General features: G+C 37.9%; 1 pseudogene; it reads right to left on the bottom strand.

Annotated features, from left to right (window-relative positions):
• Positions 1–591: 591 nt before the first annotated feature.
• Positions 592–21527, bottom strand: part of LOC108968093 — a 32379-nt pseudogene continuing 11443 nt past the window's right edge.

The raw sequence follows: 21527 nt of genomic DNA on the forward strand, positions 1-21527 counted from the left end.
TGAAATCTCGATTATCACTTTATCATGCGAGAGTATAAAATGTTCGGTGACACCCGAACTTAGCCCTTCCTTACTTGTTTCTAAATGTATTGGTATGCTTAGAATGTACCGTAAGTGTAGCAAGTGTTTTACAACGACCGCGAAGTCTCTTCAACCTTTTTCAATTAGTGGAAGTAGGTTACTGAGAGAGAACCGCGAATTTAAAATACTACTTCGAGCACTAGGAAAGCAGATATGTAGAAGTAAACATGCGTGATTTTCGTAAACTCAACCACCTTTGTCGTCTAATATACGGAAAAATGAGAAAGTTGATAAACTTGAGGAACCCTCTGTAAGTCAGCTGAGAGAAGAATATAAATCCTTGCTTGGTTTGGGAATATCTAGTTCTGCAACATTTTTTAAAGCTACATCGTTTTAATTTAAACCTAGTAATTAATCATGGAAGAGAAGAGGCGGTGAAGTTCTTTGCCGCCAGCTACAACTCATAATAATAAAAAATTTAAAACTAATAGTAAATATCCATTCATCGATACCTCTTAGAGGTAATATACTAGTAGTGCTAAGGTTCTACAATATATTTTTATTTATCTTTCAATTATCATTTTGATCCAGCCCTTTGAATACCAAATTCACACTTTTAAAGAAATCTTAATTAATAATTAGGAAATATTATCAAGGAATTACCATAATTGGCATTCCACCCACCTTCTAATTGCAATTCCGCTTTGGCTTGAGCCGATTCCAAATCATTTTGCACAATACACTGATACATCCCCTTGTCCTCCTTCGTAATGAACGTAATGCATATGTGCTCTGAGGAGAGTAGACGAACGCGCGCGCCGGAACGCAGTGGCTGACCATCCTTTTGGGAAGCCCGAAATGCTGCAAATCTAATTAAAAGAACACATATCTACGGTTAGAGCTACATAAAAGCGCCAATCATTAGGCTAATTGTGCGAAATTTAAGTGAGTTTTTTGTGTGTTTCAAATAAATTTCGCGAATATTCAATTAAATTTTCGCCTGCTGGCTATGGAACTCACCAAGTTTGCGGTTTTTCCCAGATTCACTGTTTGCACGGTGGGTTGGATGCTGGCAGTGAGCGATGATATAACAGCAATTTGTACTTTGAAAGTTTCGCTGTCTTCCGAGTTGGTGGCAGTGCTGAAGAAAACTCCGCTCTCGGACCGATCGACTGCGGTTATAATTAGCGTGTCTTCCTTGATGCCAGCAAGTGCTGCATGGACTCCTCGTTGTTTGGTCGTTACGTATGTCAGCTGTAAGTAATTTCCAATGGTTGAAATATGTGGAATTTTATTTCTCATATTCCGCAAATGTAGAGGCTATAGAAACTTTTAGTTTTCTTTCCTGAACTCTTAGCCAAATTTCTTGAGAATATTTATTTGGCAGTGATTTCGACCAGTTGACTTGTGCTAACTTTTTTCTAATGACTGAAACATTTGTCAAAGATCAGGTGGCATAATAGTCTTCAATGCGCGTAGCGAAACCCGTTTACTGTCTTCAATTGACACAGAAGGGTTTCATGGAGTGGTCGTTTGATATTTCTGAATAACCACAATTCAGAAGAATCAATGCAGTATGTGGCGGTGCCTTATCGTGATGCGAAAATCAAGAGTTGTTGTCCCATAATCCCACCCCATTTTTACAAAGAGCTTCGCGCAAACGAATGGTATTCCATTTAGACAGTTAGTGAACCACACCTCGCTAATCGAAGAAACTGACAACTTAACTTTGAATTTCGACCCGATTTGACGTAGTTTTTGTCGGCATCGCCTCACGATATTCGGCCGACTAATCGTCTATTTCCAGCTGCTACGCTTGATCCAAGGTTCATCTCCACTAATAACACGTTTTATGACATCTTGATAGTAGGAAAGCATTGTTTCACAGACGTTAATGTGACGCTGTTTTTATACTCTCGCAACAAAGTTGCTAAGGAGAGTATTATAGTTTTGTTCACATAACGGTTCTTTGTAAGTAATAAAACTAAAGGAGTCAGATATAGGGTTATAAATACCAAAGTGATCAGGGTGACAAGTAGAGTCCGTCTGTCTGTCCGTCCGTCCGCGCAAGCTGTAACTTGAGTAAAAATTGAGATGTCATGATGAAACTTGGTACACGTATTTCGTGGCTCCATAAGAAGGCTAAATTCAAAGATGGGCAAAATCAGCCCACTGCCACCCGCACAAAATGGCGAAAACCGAAAACTTAAAACTAAGCCATAAATAAAGATATTAAAGTGAAATTTGGCACAAAGGATCGCATTAGGGAGTGGTATATTTGGACGTATATTTTTTGGAAAAGTGGGCGTGGCCCCGCCCCCTACTAAGTTTTTTGTACACATCTCGGAAACTACTATAGCTATGTCAACCAAACTGTATAGAGTCGCTTCCTTCAGGAAAAATTGAAAATTGGCGTGGCGTCGCCCACTTATGGACCAAAAACTATATCTCAGGAACTACTTGACCGATTTCAATGAAATTCGGTACATAATATTTTCGTAACACCGTGATGACATGTACGAAATATGGGTGAAATCGGTTCACAACCACGCCTTCTTCGAATATAACGCTATTTTGAATTCCATCTGATGCCTTCTCTGTAAAATATATCCATAAGGAACCAATGATGATAGCGGAATAAAATTTTATAAAAATACGGTATTTGAGGTATCCCTTGTGGAAAATTGTCGTGATCGGACTATAACGTTTCAAGGTCCCTGATATCAAACACGAAGAACTCAGTGCCTAACCTAACCTAACYTATTTTTCACCGAAAATATCGGTAAATCAATACAGTTAAAATAAATAAAAATACAACTCAATACTCAAAGTACACAAATTGATCTAATCTAGTTAATTTTACAGCAAAATACAAAAATATGTAAATGACGGATAATGAAATCTCGATTATCACTTTAACATGCGGGAGTATAAAATGTTCGGTGACACCCGAACTTAGCCCTTCCTTGCTTGTTTGAAAACATTTTCGATATTTCATTTTTGTAAGACCCAATTGATCCCCAAACTTACTGATCCTCCCGATATTCCAGCAATGCCAGGAAGATGTCTGATGGTTAATCGTAAGTATGAGTTGACATAGAATTAGGAAACGTCTTTTTTGGTAATGTTGCGCCTAACTAGTAAAAATGGATATAATTGGGCAGTGATTCCCATAACTTGCATAGGACTATTGTAAATATTTTCGAACTTTTTGGTTGACTTCCCATGCACCTAATATAAGAATTTCGGAATCCATTCGTATTTTTTGTGACTTATCTTAGTAAAACGCAGATAATGAAACTCAGAGATATATTTTTCGGATAATGCTATGTTCTAATGCCAAAATTGGAAAAATCGAGACAGATGTACCTTTAGACTCCGTAAACCTAATCAATAATATCAAAATTTGAGCTGCTTTATACCACACATATCGGATGACAGAGCTTTAACATGTCGATTGAAGGTTTCCTATGTTGCAATATGTCTGCACTAATAGATAATGAAATGGTTCTGTCCATATCTTTCGGAACTAAATTGGTTTGGCTTCGTTTGAGAAGGAAAAAACTAAATCTAAATTCCACAGGATGAGACCTCATTTCCAAAACAATTATAATTGGGCGCCTTCCTGTTACGATATACATAAGCAGTCATTTCACTTATCTACATCTGGCCACTATTCGGTATGAAGTGACAAAATCACGCATGCCAATGTTTTTGGTGGTCGGTATAATAGATGTATGGTGTTGCCGACATCCTGCTTGCCGGGGCATATTAAAATAATGCCTGTCAATGTACTCGAGCGGATCAACTATTATATGGGCATATATGAGTATGCGTCTGGACAAGGCAAAAACTGTCTCAACATATATTTATCACAAATAATAAATGTAGCATACAAAAAGGCGTGTACACCTAACATCCACAATGTGAAGTAGCTCCCATTTGTCCCAGACCAATAGGCTCGTTTGAGTTTCTTTCCGATTCTATGTCACACAAACTCACTCGCATATATCTGCACAACATTTCACATTTTCTAGATTTTTTTTTCGCTTTGCTTGGGTCGGTTTTTCTTCTTCTTCTGTTGTTGTTTGTTTATGTCGTTCTGGCTTTTAGGTTTTCTGCTTCTTAATTTTCTGCTTTTTACATTTTCCCTTTGTGATTCGCCTGGCACGGTTGGTTTCCACGGCTCCAGCGTACCACGGGACAGTTGCAGCAGTCATGTGTGTTAAATTATTTCCCTGCTTGTTCCCGACATGATTAAACATACTCTTCGCCAGCTCCTGCTGTTGCTGGTCGGTTTGTTTTGTCTTAGCTTAACTTGGTGCGCCGTTAAGCTTGTACGCAAATATGTACGACATTGCCTTGCAAACATTTCATCACATTCATACACTGCCGTAAGTGAGGAGAGGTGGCGGTATTTGAGTCCGTAATGCTTTTGAGGGCACTCTCATATTTTCTGCTTCCATTTTCATCTTAAACTCTTCACATTCCTTTACATTTTGTAAAGTGCTTTTCGTTTCTCAAAAACGGAGCTGACAATGCTTGTATATCTTCGATCACTTGCACTGTCGTACCTTTTAAATAAAAAGTTTCCTTGAACTCGAACTTCATGAAAAAACCTTTCGCGCAAAATTTTCCATTAAACTTTATGCTTGTTAAAAATATGGACAATTTAAAATTAATAAAATGCACAGCACAAGTTTCTCTTGCTTCTCTTGCGCCAATTTATTGTCATTCGGAATTTTCTATCAATATTGAAAACTTAGATTCTTGCTCTCCCTATTCATCTTCAACTTCATTTTACATGAGGTGCCTTTACATAGGTTTTTCTTTGTAGTTTCAGAAAAGATAATGGATGGTGCTGGATGACATCTCTATCTCAAGTATTGGTTTGGGGTGCTAGTGCACTGTGAGGAACCAACCATCAGCTCCGGTTTTAGACTTCCTGACCGCTGCAAGTTGCCACAAAGGTAGCAGTAGATGTATTGCTGGGTACATCCTCCTTTGGAGTGATGACTATCCACCATCGGAGATTAGCGATGCTCGCTTACAATATGATCAAGAACTTTCATCTCTAGCAACAAGTTACTACACGATTAGACTGGTTTGGGTGACTGGCTATGTTATTATTTCAAGAAGCTGCATAGCTGATTAGCTTACTAGGGAAGATACTACAGTCCAATAACTGCAGGATGGGTGTTCCGTTGGATTCCTGTAGTTGTGCAACTATTAGTTGAGTAGTCGAAAATGTCGTTCAGGGGGTTCAGAGGTTTAGTGAACGCTATGCATACCGAAAATTCTAATTATTCTTCCTTCGAGGTATAGACACCACTTACGCGGTTATAACCCAGCTAACAACAGCGCGCCAGTCGGTTTTTCTTTTGGCTCCAATTCGAGATACCAAGTGCAACCAGGTCCTTCTCTCTGTTCTCTTCTATCCAAACAATTTGGCCTAGCCAGCATAGCCGCTGTCTCTTAATTCGTTGAATTATGTCAATATTACTCGTCAATATCTCGTACAACTCATTGACATACAATGCACTCGCCGTTGCCAATGAGCAAATGACCATAAATCTCACGCAAGACTTTTCTCTACGCTTCGCAGACAGAAGAGTCCACCTTTTATTTTTGTTGAAGTTCTAACTGAACACTGTCCGATCGGGATTAACGCGGTAAGATTTAACAGGTTTAGGTCCACCAGCTTTTTGAAAGATGACATAGAATCGTCTCAACACTTCTCCTCAAATGTTCCGCCTTTGCCGAAATAAGGCCATAATATATAGCATCTCACATTTTTCGAATCCAAGCGAAATAGCGGATATAGAAGTAAAGAACTTAAGTATTTTTATGCTAGGTTCAGAGCGTTTTGCCGCCATTACCAGATCAGATCAAAAATACCTCGGATCTCATACTTTAAGACATCTATAGTAGGTGAAATTTAAAAGGAAAAAAAAATAAAAAATAGCTTAGCAGATTTGTCCAAGTTTCAGGGCACTGTTCCGATAGATGATGTTCAATTAAAGGAGCTTTTCGTCTTGCTTCATAAAGAACTGTACATAAGACTCTTATGCCCGGTTTCACAGTCCATACCTATGTTGTACTTAATATAAAATAGGAAAATAGTGTTTTACAGTTCTTACTTATGTAATGCTTAAGTACTGAAAAGGGTAGACTTAACTTACTTACTGATTTTGCTTACATTGAGGTTTTATGCTACGGGAAGTATGTTGAGGACAGTAGCTGGTTTATGAATGTGTGCTAGTTGATTGGGTACTGATTTATTTAACATAATAAATAAATTATTTTTTTAATTGAAATATTTTGAAGGGGTAGATTAGGGATATCAATGCTACTGCTGAATGGTATTAATAGTGAAACTGATTATTCTATGGTGAGATCAAACAGTATAAACTAAATTGACAAGGAAGACTCACTAAATCACTGAGTTTCTAAACGCTTTCCTGTATCGGCATATGTATAAGTAGCGTTTATAACACATTGGCTTTACATTATCCAAGTAAAATCGGATTTTTATCAACTCTGTAGGAGTTTAAAAATTTTCATTCAACATATTGTAATTTTTAGTGACACATACAATAGGCATTGCAGGAAAAATTTGAAAGAACCGTTAAATGATTAAAATGCAATAATTACCGATAGACAGGCTTCGGGTCTGCGTACGCCACGCATGGCTAGACAACGGAATCGCCCAGGCGTCTTCTCATTCAGAATGGCCGGCATGAGTTCACGTATTTCTGCGGAGTACAAAAAGAGAAAGAAAGGAGGGATAGTGTTAAATTACAAAAATATTCTAACGGCATATCAAGAATACACTTGCTTATAGAAAACAGTTACAAACAATAACAACAAAAACAAAAATGTTCCAAAGAACTCAGTGTAAATGAAACAGAAATTAACGGCAATTAAATATGCATGCAACCACACAACAACAGTTAAATAGTTCTTGTTTATTTGCGCTTTTGAGTGTTTTTTAAGGGCCACAAGCGTATACTTATTGCGAGCTTCACGTCTAGTTTGCGTGTGGCTTTTAGCTACGAAGCTTTCGCTAATTAATTTAATGATGTAATTTACACATCGCAACATTATAAAACCCACATGCGTTGGCGAAGCTGGGAGTCAGTATTGTGCAATTCATTGCCAACGCATTGCCAGCGGTTTGCGGAGGGAAATTCGTAGCACGTTCATAACGAGCTTTGAATTTTTAGGTTCCATTCTCAAAGGGAATATTCTTCATTCCTCACTTCGGCCTTCCGCACAGACCAATTTTACAATATGCAAAAATCCCAAACCAAACAGACTCATATATTTCAGTCAAATGGCATTTGAAGTTCCAAAGCCCAACGAAAGCTTTTTGACGTCAAAAAATTGAAACAAGTAACTAAAAAATAAAAATTGCCTGGCTATAGAGTTCATAATTCCAAAACCTTTAAAAGATAGTCAAGGATTTCCGCCCTACCATTTCAGCATAAGTTGATGTAGGGGGGAATTATTGCACTTTAGACAATTTTAATTGCGCGAAAATGGATATCCGGCTTCTGCAGCAATTTTCTCACACTAATATATCGGGTGATTTTTTTGAGGTTAGGATTTTCATGCATTAGTATTTGACAGATCACGTGGGATATCAGACATGGTGTCAAAGAGAAAGATGCTCAGTATGCTTTGACATTTCATCATGAATAGACTTACTAACGAGCAACGCTTGCAAATCATTGAATTTTATTACCAAAATCAGTGTTCGGTTCGAAATGTGTTTCGCGCTTTACGTCCGATTTATGGTCTACATAATCGACCAAGTGAGCAAACAATTAATGCGATTGTGACCAAGTTTCGCACTCAGTTTACTTTATTGGACATTAAACCAACCACACGAATGCGTACAGTGCGTACAGAAGAGAATATTGCGTCTGTTTCTGAGAGTGTGGCTGAAGACCGTGAAATGTCGATTCGTCGCCGTTCGCAGCAATTGGGTTTGTGTTATTCGACCACATGGAAGATTTTACGCAAAGATCTTGGTGTAAAACCGTATAAAATACAGCTCGTGCAAGAACTGAAGCCGAACGATCTGCCACAACGTCGAATTTTCAGTGAATGGGCCCTAGAAAAGTTGGCAGAAAATCCGCTTTTTTATCGACAAATTTTGTTCAGCGATGAGGCTCATTTCTGGTTGAATGGCTACGTAAATAAGCAAAATTGCCGCATTTGGGGTGAAGAGCAACCAGAAGCCGTTCAAGAACTGCCCATGCATCCCGAAAAATGCACTGTTTGGTGTGGTTTATACCTGTCTCTTATACACATCTAGATGTGTATAAGAGACAGCATTTGGGGTGAAGAGCAACCAGAAGCCGTTCAAGAACTGCCCATGCATCCCGAAAAATGCACTGTTTGGTGTGGTTTATACGCTGGTGGAATCATTGGACCGTATTTTTTCAAAGATGCCGTTGGACGCAACGTTACGGTGAATGGCGATCGCTATCGTTCGATGCTAACAAACTTTTTGTTGCCAAAAATGGAAGAACTGAACTTGGTTGACATGTGGTTTCAACAAGATGGCGCTACATGCCACACAGCTCGCGATTCTATGGCCATTTTGAGGGAAAACTTCGGAGAACAATTCATCTCAAGAAATGGACCCGTAAGTTGGCCACCAAGATCATGCGATTTAACGCCTTTAGACTATTTTTTGTGGGGCTACGTCAAGTCTAAAGTCTACAGAAATAAGCCAGCAACTATTCCAGCTTTGGAAGACAACATTTCCGAAGAAATTCGGGCTATTCCGGCCGAAATGCTCGAAAAAGTTGCCCAAAATTGGACTTTCCGAATGGACCACCTAAGACGCAGCCGCGGTCAACATTTAAATGAAATTATCTTCAAAAAGTAAATGTCATGAACCAATCTAACGTTTCAAATAAAGAACCGATGAGATTTTGCAAATTTTATGCGTTTTTTTTTTTAAAAAAGTTATCAAGCTCTTAAAAAATCACCCGATATAAATGACGCCTAGATCAGCTTTGATGAGATTGGGCCTTAAAGTCCAAGATGAAAAGGACCTGAAAGGTTTAGCTATGAAAATATTTTCAAGACAGATTTAAATACTTTGTGGATTAATTACTTTAAATAGAAGGTAATGCGAAATCATGCTAGATTGATTGATAAGGAATGTATTACGACCTTAGGTCTATTGTGCCACTACTATCAGCACCGCAAAAATAAGGAAAGACCTTTTCGAGCCGGTGGATACCATGGTGATTCTTCTTCAATATCTGTATAGAGGTGAAATAATAATTGAAACGGTAGTAAAACCAAATGATTATTGGTGAGAAATTGCAGAGTATCGACTTATTTCTTTAGAGAAAAACAAACTTTTGTTCATTAAATTCGCAAAATACTATATGTCACCATGATTTAATATGACAAACAATATATAATGTTATTCTTGATTAACGCGGTTGTCCCAAGCACTTATTACCTAAAACACGGAAGTATAATGTACATGCTTAGATATAAACAAACTAAATGCCGTAAGGTGAGATCAAACGTGCATGGCTTTTGCGATGCTAAGTAACCACTATTTGTTCTTAGTGTTATTATTGCTGTAGTTAACTTACCAGTCAATTGAATTTTTCCCATATTGCTGCTCACAACGGAGTCCTGCGTCAGCTTGTGATGGGTGCGGCAGCGATAAACTTTATGCGCATCGGTGCGAGTGATGTTGTACACCAGAAGCTCGCCGGTCGGTGGCATATGAAGTTTCCCATCTAAAAATACAGAGTAAAGAATGTGAGAAAATGTGTACAAGAAGCGATTAAATGAAATTGGCAAAAAGGTTATGGTTCAGCGGAAATGTGGTGTGCAAAAATGTATTCGTTTGTTTTATTTCAGTGCTGCTTTCATTGCCTAAATTTTTTTTGATGCGTAACTACAATTGCATACGTTCACCCACGTATGCATTCCTAATAACTTAGGTCACACACGTGTGACTCGGTATTTAAATAGCCTTGCTCGGTTGTGGCAATTAATAATAATAAAGTTTTCAACAAGGATATGTGCAACGAGCTGGCTCAATGAAGGATGGTCGAAGGCCGAATAGACCCTTGGCCGATGCGGGTTTTCAATACCGAAACTCCGAACTTTCAAAACTCGTACCGCTGGAGAGGGAAGCCTGAAAGTGTAGCGCGGAAGAGGAAACCGGCTGTTGACTACTGCTGGCTGGTTAAGTTTTGGTGGTGAATGCCGCACTGTTTTCGGCTTTTTTCACTAATCCTTTTTGATTTACTAAATCTATATATGTTTTTACAGACTAATGAAAATCAAATAGTTGCGTAGACTAATGTTTGGCCGTGGTTTTACTCCTTTTTTTTAGAAATTTCGAAAGTTATTGCAATATTTTTTAACCTCGGGGTCGTTGACCTGTGATGATTATCATGAACAGTGCATATTTTCACTAACGAGTCATATCATTTGTTAAGATTTGCATTATACACTTTTTTTGCTCTTGGCTTACCAATATAGCAACGTTATTGAGGTAAACGAAATGTTTGACATATTCACCAGAAGAGCGCTAGTCACTTAGCCGATAGAATCGATAGGAGGGTTCACTCTTGATACAAGAAGACTTCCGTCAGAGACAAAAAATTGAAAGCAGTTGTGAATATAAGGCTTGTTCAAGTGATACCTTTTTCGGAAGGATAAATCATTGAAAGAATTGGATAGGTTATCAACCTCCCTAAAAAAATAATTTAAACTACTTGCCGCGGTGTAAACTGTGCCACTGTGGGTCATGCAACAGCCAATATATTTTTCTTCAAATAAAAAAACTCATCGAAATGCTGTATCTACATAGGAAACACGTGACCTCAGTTAGGTTCCTTTACAAATATTCGAATCTATATTATTCTGTAACACTCGAACGGAATTTATATATTTCTCAAACAACTATTCTTTATACGGATTTTTAAGATAGCTTATACGTAACCGCCCTTTACATTCACATCGATTAGTTATCATTTTCTTTAAGTATGACGCTCCAATGTACTTTTAATTAGTTAAACATATAATTTCTACTCACCTCGTTCTAACGATGGATACATATTGAAATTCGGTTCCTGCAGCCATGATGTCACCGTTACATACTCCTTAGCAAACGACGGTACATTACATTTAATTAACACATTGCTACCAATAAAACCTCCTGGATTTTGCACTTCCGTTTCGTAACGTTGATTTACAACTGCAAATGAAAGGGAAATAAAAGGAAAACATTGCAAATGCATTAATTACTCCATAAAACTATTTATTAGTACAATATTGGTATAAACTCGGTTCCGATATTACTAGAACATACTTGTAGATAATACGTTAGATCCATTCCTCTATTAAATTCTTCAGAAACTTTCGTGCTTCGAATTTGAAATACTTGTGAAGAATATCAAGTCGTGTCACAGCCACATTCTAAATCCTGAGACTTGAGTAAATTTGCCGAAAGATTTTTGAAATATTGTCATTGAACTCGAGATGTCATTGGCCTCTTGATAAGTATTTCTTTCCAGCCATTGTTAGCACAAATCCTTATTGTTGAAAAGGGAGGCCAATTATACTCCTGGGTACAAGCGTTATTCAGTAACCTAGTAGATTGGGTTTAAAACCCCGAATTTTCGCCAACCCAGCAATACAGTATCAGTTAGGTTGGAGTTATGGGAGCCGTAGAATATATCTCGTACCATCCGGCTGGCCATAAGCTTCGATAAAGAGTTTCCTTTCCAGCTTTCCTCGAGCGAGCCAGCTTGTTCATTTCCTTCTATCCATATACTCATATGACGGGCACTAAGATAACATTAACCGAGTTACCTACTAAGAGTATAGTTATATCCTGTTTGCATAACCTAACGTTGTGGGAATTACGGATAGCCCTAATTGCCACTTGGACGACTTAATTGTAGTCATTTAGCTTGTAGCTATCTTCTGTGTATAAGTTACTGAAGAAAAATCTTGATCTGATTCCTTTTTCACTCTTTGAACCGCCGGTGAATATGTAGATGTCGCTGTTGGAATTGTCGATTACGGAAGCATTTGTTCATTTTGCTCTATTACGGAAAAAGAATGCTGTTGTCCGTCACATTGCCAATTTAGCCCGATTTCATTAAGAAAATCGAGTATAGTTATATATCCGTAGTGTTGCCGAGTCTGGCTCCAATAGCTTAAAATCATGAGCTGGCTGAGCGTAAGCATTGTCTCATACTCTACTTGGAAATACATTGGGCGAATATCGAGAAGGAACATCAGAGTCGTAATCTACAGCAAGCAGGTTCATTGCAACTATTATAGGGCTTTTATTTAGTTTTTTGTCTGGGATAGCTCCGAGATGTTTGAGAGAACTGAGTGAATTGAAAATTACTGCAGCGATGTCAATGTAAGGATATTGTCTTGTTGGTATTTTAAAGTCTTTAAGGTAATTCTATCCTGATCTGATAAAGTTGACCTCAACATTTTAATTGTTGGTTTGACTATATTAACCCCATCAATTACCAAAATTAACGCATAAAAACCTTAATGTACTTTCACGTGCATTGGAAATAAGTATACTTGTATTGTATATGAATATATTATCCATGAAGAGGTATATGGTATCACCAGCATTGTTCTGAAATAACTCCTAATTCTCAAATATGCAAAATATGGATTGATTTAGCAGTCCAAAATCAGAAAAAGATGGCAATCTTATCTTTCGTATAACGCTTATTTTGAGAATTTGAAGAAATATTTATTGAACAAACTGTTTCTTCATTTCTAAAACCAGCTCCGTAATTTATAGGAAAATATTTTACCACACAAATTATCAATTTAAATAAATGAGACCTACTGACACTCTAAATTCGTGTATTAAAGGGAATACGTTTTGAAACGCCATGCGGTAATAGTTATGTTATTTGTTAAAGACTATTCTGCTTAAAATTTTAGCCCTGTTAACCTTTTTTGCAGGCACTAACTTGTCTATACATATGTATGTCTAACAATTACTGATCTGTAAAGTACAACTTCTCGAGTAAGCAAATATTACAATGTTAGCCGAAATTACTAATGTCTAACCCATTCCAGCCGTTTTAGAATGCCTGAAATGAACTTTCAACTCGTTGCGGGCTCAAAGTCTTACTACTCCTGTGGCTCCGGTAACTTGCCCCTCTTGCGCTTTCAACACACAAAATACTAAATACCACATATGTAAGTGCTCTTTTACTCTTCCTTTATTATCTTTTTATATTTCTTATTTTTTTCTATGAAATGGTTGTATTTCAGCAAGGATATGAGCAAAATTCTAATTGTGGCAGTTCTGCAACATTTTGTGAAAATTGTGCCAATGCCAAATGCCAAACTGCAAGATTACAAGTGCTTGCATTCTCATATTGTAATCATGCAAATGTTTGTTTTGGTGCGTATGCTGCTGGAATTAAACGCACATCCAAGTGCAAATATGTAAAACGTGCAAAATGCGTTCTTGCAAAGAGATGGTTAAATTATAATACTCTACTAAATCTTAGCTTAGAACTTAGTTTTGGAATATTATATATGCCCTTGAAAACTAATTAAATTTCTCTGGGAGATACGAGCAGGAAAATGTATCTCTGAATGACCATATGATAAATTATACATCAACTGCCTTAATGCTAATCTCTTGTATATGGTGGAAGATCTGTATCTGGTATCTCATCTGCACAAGAATAAAGTTTAAACGAACTAAACTACTTTTCATAAATTGAAATTCCACCTCCTTAAAATGTTATAATGTGAGAGTCCTTGTAGTGTTAATAAGTTCCTTCGGATCTTCATACCTTGGGTAGGGATTAAATTTACCACGAAGTCTGTAACACCCAGCAGGCAATGCTGGACCCCCTATAAAATAAACTCATATATAAATCGTGCATCGATTTAGTCATGTTCAGTTTTCCGTCTGTATATACGTGACCTAGTAACTCAGTGTGTGATGAAATGTATTTGGGTTAAATCATGCTTCTGGCTAAGCAGTTAAAGTCATTTGGTTATACTCAATTTCTATTCTTGCGTCCAACCCGTGCACCTTGGAAACGTGAGCAACGCTTGTGTAAGATTTGGTAGCGCACTCGGTACAGCTGAAAGGGAGGAAGCTTCAGTAGAGCCACCCAGATATATTCGGTTGTGCTGAAGTCTAATTGCTACGTCTGTTTCACCAAAGACGTGGTTGTGACCGGTTTGGGGGCGCGCCTCAAAGTACAACAGTTTCAGGTGAAGGCGACCATCTGGTCGCTGGCTATGTCATGTTAACCGTATGGATGAAGACACTCCAGGTTAGAAGGATTTAGATTCAGTACCCGTCAATTAAAGCAGAGAAGGAGGAGACCACCACTCCGTTGGAGAGGCTAGGTGGAGAAGAACTGGCTTCGCTTGGAATCTCTAATTGGCGCCAAATACCGAAAAGACGAAACGACTGGCAGTATGTTGTTAACTCGCTATAACCACATAAGTGGTGTCTGTTCCAATAAAGAAGAAAAGCTTCTCAGTTTTTGAGATATCCTTTTCACTGGCGGTACCGATGATTCGGACCACTACAACATATATCAAAAATTGAAAGCTTTTGAAGAAATATTTTGAGGACATTCGGCATGGCTTATTGCCTAAGGCAATGGTACAATCTGGGAATTTACACATACCATCCAAACTGAACGATCCGGTTCTAGTTCTTCAAAGAACTTATAATCTTATTAGAAGTCTTATTGAAATTTTAATCAACAATTTCATTTGATAAAACTGATCAAAACCTTTTATATTGGTCATTCTGAAGTTTCTCCATTTCCTTTGTTTTGGCCATCCTCAACTTTGTTACTTTCCACCTAAAACATATGAACTGCATTCTTACATAATTTTGACTATATGCAGCTTTAGAAAACTCTGCGTTGCTGCAGCAGTATCAATTTTGGCGGTAGTTAGTTGCCGTATTCGGACCATAGTCAGAAATAGCAAACGCTGCAGCAATGCACTCTTCATATAACACGCAACGTCAGCCGAAAGGAAATACAACAATTCCCGCGTAATTGCAAGTGTGTATATATAAACGCTACATATGTGTACGTACATGTGACGATATATAAATATAAACAACGCATAACCTAAATGCATCCTTGCACGTTTCGAAGCGGCCAACCGGACGAGCAAACGACATGTAAGGCAAATTCACATTTCTCTCTGGTAATTTGAATTTTTGGCTCGTCAACTGCAGCAGTAATGCAATAAATTCCCACGTTGTGCACATAACAACAACCAAAGTTTCCAATAAACCTAAAAAAAAAAACAAAGGAAACCCGGTTTGCAATGCGAATGAAAAGCAGTGAACAGGACGCACTGACAACGACTAATATATGTACGCTTACTGTAAACTCCTGCCCACAAGACATAGCACAGACAGCAAAGTGAACGGACATTAAGTGGCGCAACCAAAGACAAACATAAAGGCTTAGCAAGGCCGTATGTTCGCATAGGCCTGCATAGCTATAAACTATTATACAACCACTGTTCGTTGAACAGTGAACAGTGAAAATATAGTGACATTTTGACATTAAAAACATTAAAAGGACATAGTGACATATGAAAACATAGTGACATATTGACATTAAAAACATTAAAAGGATAAACATTGCAAGTTGTTATACATTAACTACTCAACAATGAATTTCCCAAATCTTTCCTTCCTGAGCGAGGTCGAGCTTACCGCCCTCGTTAAAGACCTCTGTAGTTATCTGCTCTCAGTAGAGCACATACTCAAGAATTACAGAATCCTGAACACCAACATCAACACGAACTCCAACGACGCTACTTGATCCATCCGATGACAACGCGTTCGTCGATGTTCGCCGCCGGGAAAAACCCAAACACGAAAAGCAAAAGCGGCGCCGCACCGAATTCCCCCCTGAAACCGTTATAATTGACTACTTCCTGCCGTCATCCTCCTCCGATGAAAGCGAGGACCTAACCCCCTCTAAGGAGAGAAACCCTATCTCCTATTCGAATCCTCAAGAAGGAATCGTGAGAGAAGGAACGCTCCGGTCTAAGCAAAAAAGGCGTAAAAGTCAGATCTGTCAAAGTGGTCTCAGCAGCCATCTTGGTTTACCCCGAAACCGTTGACGGGATTCGGGAGCTTACTTCTGCACTGAAGAGGCACGGAATTCTGTACACAACCAACCGACTCCCAGGACAAGCACCTGATTGTCGTGATCAGAGGCGTCCTAGAATGCCTCGACGAGCATTCTCCGCATGCGCAGGGGCCCAAAAATATTGCCCCTAAAAACGGTCAATCTTGACCCTTCGCACTCCTCAGCGAAGGCAATTTTTGACATAAAAATCCCAAAAAACAATAACCCGGACCTCCAAAAATGGCTCAAATCACGCAGGCGCAGGATCATCACCATATATATCCCTCCTGACAAAAGCCCTTTCAAGATTTCATCCCTCTTCAACCCTCCACTCCTACCATTACGCAGGCGATTTCATTTCTAAATATAGGATTTGTAACCGCTCTACGAATAATGCCAATGGATTAACCCTCTGCAGAATGTCTCTCCAACACAACTTCAACATCGTAGGCCATTCCGAACAGATCTACCACCCTTCAAGTTCCAGATTCCAAGTAAGCACCTTAGACTTATTTCTGACAAAAAACGTGACCCTCAACAGAGACCCCTAAACCCGCCCTAATTTAAGAGGGGATCTATTCGTTGCTCAATCCCATAAAAATCAATGCTCCCCTTTCCAAGCTTTCAAAAAGTCTCTTCTTTTCAGGAGGAAGTCTCAGAAACTGTCCGGGGCACAACTTTCCAGACGGTCGAGTTTCAGTCCTCCTCCCACAAAGAAGTCTCCGAGGCTATCCGCTGCCTCAAAAACCGGAAAGCTCCAGGCCACGACAGTAATTGGTAACGGCGTTTTAAAAATTCAGGAACTAACGGAAGGTTTCAAGAACGGAGCATACCCTTGTAGAGCCCCCAAAGGTGATCTATCGTTTGATGGCCAGACCATACTAAAATTACGGAGGGAACACTTCTCCAGCCTGCTGAATGGCAGTAAAAGCATAACAGGAGATTGCGCTCACGGGTCCCCAATCCATGACGGTGGCGTAGACGCTCCACTGCCTGACCATGAAGAAGCTCAAATAGTAGTTACCTGTCTGAAGAGTAATAAAGCTGCGCGGTCCGACGGATTTCTGGCTGAGCTATTTAACCACGGCGACGAAGAACTGACGAGAAGCATGCATCAGCTTCTTTATAGAATAGGGTCGGACGAAAGCATGCCCATCGATTCGAATTTAAGTGTGCTCTGCTCAGTCCACAAAAAGGGAGACTCCTCAAAATCGCATATAAGATTGTGTTAAGCGTATTGTGTAAAAGATTAAACCTCATTGGAGCCGGGAAAACCAACAGCTAGATATTCACCATTCATCTTGCAGTTGCTCTTAGGCCGCCATGAATTTGGTATTACCGCAAAACTAATATGGATATGTAAATTTACGTTGAGCAATACCAAAAGTTCTGAAGGGCTCAGAAAGGACCTCTCCGAGCAGTTCGACACCAAAGAATGTTTCAGACAAGGCGACTCTCTATCGTGAGATATAATATTTATTCAATATTATATATGTATATAATTGGGGATGTATAATAAAGCTGGTATTTTTAGGAAGAATGAGACTATCTCTATATCTTATCTTCTATAATAAAGGAGTCCCAATATGTTGGAACAGTGCGAAGCTGTCTTTGTAAGATGTTGTCGAAGAGTTTTCACCTATTTTCACACTTTAGTAAGACACCCACACAATATAGCAATGCTCCTTTCAGGTGATAAATATATGTAATTCTGGTATAAATAAATTCCTAGCTCTGAAAAAAGCCCAATTAAGGTTTTAGAAATTGCATCGTTGTACTTGTATTATTGGATATAATACGGACTGACAATTGTAAAACGTCTGTGTAAGCCTACAACTACAGTTTCAAATAATGTTATAGATCCACCCTTTCATAAAATTTGACTAGAACCGCTTAAAAGATAATAACTTTAAACAAAACTTGTGTATAAAAATATATTATATTATATATACGAACATATGTATACTTCAGCTACTTGATGTGTTGAATGAATTTACGCCTCGGATTCAGATAAAAGGTAGCTTTTAAGTAAATCCAAGTCTGCGCAATTTGTTACTCTAACATTAAAATGCACAATGAAACCCTCATTAAGATTATAAATGCCCAGTGTCAAAGTTGCTAAGTTCCTTTTAATTATGCACACGCCAAAATGGTGGAAGTTTTAAACACAGGTCGAGGTAAACAAAACCAACCAAAATGTAGTAATAAACCAGCAAATCATGCGGGATGTAAAAAATTTTATTTCAATATAAATCTTAGTTATCACAAATTATTTAAATTTTATATTTATAATTTCGCTTGCTTTCATACTATTTCGCGGTTTTCACTTAAGTCGTTTATAACCTTCTCTTCTAGTCGGTCCTTTAGCTCTAGCATGTTGGCCATTCGCATGTCAAGTCTTGTTAGTAATTTGAAGGGAGACTGTTTCGTACTCCGAGGGTGTGTATTTTTTATAAACTGTTTCACCTTTTCTACATGTTTATACCAATTAGTTGGTGTTTCTGTACACAACTTTGACAACATAGGTATAACGATTTTATGAATTCTCTCCACCTGTCCGTTTCCTCTTGGAACCCTTATTGTTATTAGTAAATGTTGAATATTCTCCTTTTGACAATATTCTCTAAACAAATTTGATGTAAAAATAATACGTATTGGGTTACCGAATACAGCTGCCTGCTTTGTGCGTCTATCTAACACTGCATCTACTCCTGTATTTTTAGTAGGGTACAACCACACATATTTACTGAATGCATCCAACACCACCAATATATAATTGTACAACTTACTGGTCGTTTCTAGTGGCCCTACGTGATCAATGTGATATGTACCTAATGGTATATCTTCTTTATCTATGCTGTTAAGGAATCCCTCTTTCTTTCCTGACTTGACTTCATTAACAATGCACTCAATACAGCTTCGGACTATCTGTCAAACTTTACCCTTTACTTAAGAAATAAAATACGACTTTTCTAACAGATCCTGAGTTTTCTTTATTGAGAAATGCCCTTGCCTATGCGCCAACTTAATGACTTCGTCTTCCATTAGCTTCGGTACTACAATTAATTCCTTTGCAGGATTTTTAAAAASAATGTCAAATTTTATATAAAAGTCTTCGTATTCGTCTTTTCTAGAACTTTACATACTGCCTTTGTCTATTCGTCATTCAGTTGAGCTTGCTTTAGCCGAAACTTTAAAGGGTTTTCTAGCATTACCATTCTAGATCCTGCTCTATGTTCGATTTCATAGTTAAAGTCCTGAAGAAACAATGCCCATCTCGCTATTTTTGAGAGTACGTCTTTCTTCTTAAGAGTCATCGTGAACGCGTTACAATCCGTCACAATTTTGATGTGTACTATACCTAATAGGTAAATTCTCCATTTCTTTAATGCTTCTATGATTGCCAGTACCTCTGGCAAATCAAAACAATTTCCATCTTAAAGGGTGATATACTTTTGGCAGATGATTTGTATTTATCAAATAAGCTTTTATCTTCTCTTGCTAATCACTTACTCAAATGTCCCAAATTCAATGTAGCGTCATTCTTTCTTTCATTTAAACTAATCGCATCAAATTTCTTAATGCACTTATTTTCTGCTTCAATTGGTGCATTTCGTTCTTGCTTCATAACCTGTTTAGAATCCTGCCTCAATTTGTCACTACCTGATATATATTCTCTTGAGTTATCTATTTTCTTAAACATTACTTTATCTTCTGTTAAAACAATATCTACGCCTTTTAAGATAGCCTTTCCTATCATACTTGCAAACTTAATATCTTGTTCTCTGACTACATGGAATCTGACCTTTAACAACAACTCATCTATATGTATAAAAGTATCAAAACTTCCGATTGTCTCAATCACATTTAAGCCAGCGCTATATAGTTTTCTTTTCTCATTGCTTAGAATTGGCTTAATCCCACTTAATATCAACGTATCGTACCGTATTAAGTTAAGTGAAAACCCTCAATCAATTATAGTTTCGAACCTAAACCCATTTAAATTAATTGTTTTGAAATGTAATTCTTCATTAACGACTGGTTGGAAACTTGTATTCCTTAAAGTGTTTATGCTACTTATTCGATCTTAACTTCTCTATATCCCTTGACCTTGTTATTTTTGTACTAAAACGATCGATGCCCCGTCTCATTACATTTAAAGCATTTATATTGCTTTTGTGGACATTGAGCTGCTAGTGAAATTTGTCTCCGCACTTGAAACATCCTTTACCTAGTTCTTCTTTTGTCTGCTTACAGGATGTATCATTTACTATTTTTCCTATGCCTGAGTTGCATATCTGTACCTTTTCGTAAATTTTGATTTGATCTTTTAGTTCTTCTATATTCTTAGCTTGATACAAAATTGCCTTATTGAACTTGGTACTGGAACCCCTTCTATGAAATAATCTATAATGCTTTCTTTGTCTAGACTAATCTGTTTGCCTACCTCCATGAGATGATACAAGTATTCCCGAAAAGTTTCGTTTGCTTGTTTGCGGCGATTTTTCAACGACYTATGCACATCTGCAGAAGATAGTTTGCAGCCAAACTCATTAACTAATGATAGATTCAGGGCTTTCCAACTCTTTAAATTATTCTGACTCCTAACAAAAAGCTTAGCGGCACCATGAAGAAGCTATTTGCCATAAACAAATCTTTGAAAGTCATGCCATTTTACGATTTCAGTATTATTTTCAAATTCGCTTACCCACCGTCGAATATCTACGGACCCTTGTCCTGAAAAAACGCTAACATAATCTTCTAAATCTTTTGAGTTGAACTCTTGTTGTTGCACGATTACCAGTAAGGACCATAAGTTGGTGGTTCCACTTACGCTTTCGTAAACTGAGTGGTAGAACTCTTCGTCACTAGCCCTATTTCCCGATAAGTCATAGTGTTGGATAAGTCTGTTATGAAGATCACGCTTTTGACCTGTAGTCGAAATACCCAGTACCCTCAACTTCTCTTTTAGTCCGGTAAAAGATAAAGTGATTACTCCGTTTAGGTCCATCTTAGTAGTAACAATAGGTAAGGATATACTTATAACATTAACAATATAAAATTATCTTATAATATTTAGATTAATTCTAATTACAGATTTGATGCAAATTCTTAGCAAATTATTTTTACTTTTAAAATGCTGTACTTCTCTTTTTATACTCTCGCAACAAAGTTGCTAAAGAGAGTATTATAGTTTTGTTCACAAAACGGTTGTTTGTAAGTCCTAAAACTAAAAGAGTCAGATATAGGATTATATATACCAAAGTGATCAAGGTGACGAGTAGAGTTGAAATCCGGATGTCTGTCTGTCCGTCTGTCCGTCCGTCC

This window comes from Bactrocera latifrons, unplaced genomic scaffold, assembly GCF_001853355.1.
Source record: "Bactrocera latifrons isolate USDA-ARS-PBARC rearing strain unplaced genomic scaffold, ASM185335v1 scaffold_201, whole genome shotgun sequence".
NCBI lineage: Eukaryota > Metazoa > Arthropoda > Insecta > Diptera > Tephritidae > Bactrocera > Bactrocera latifrons.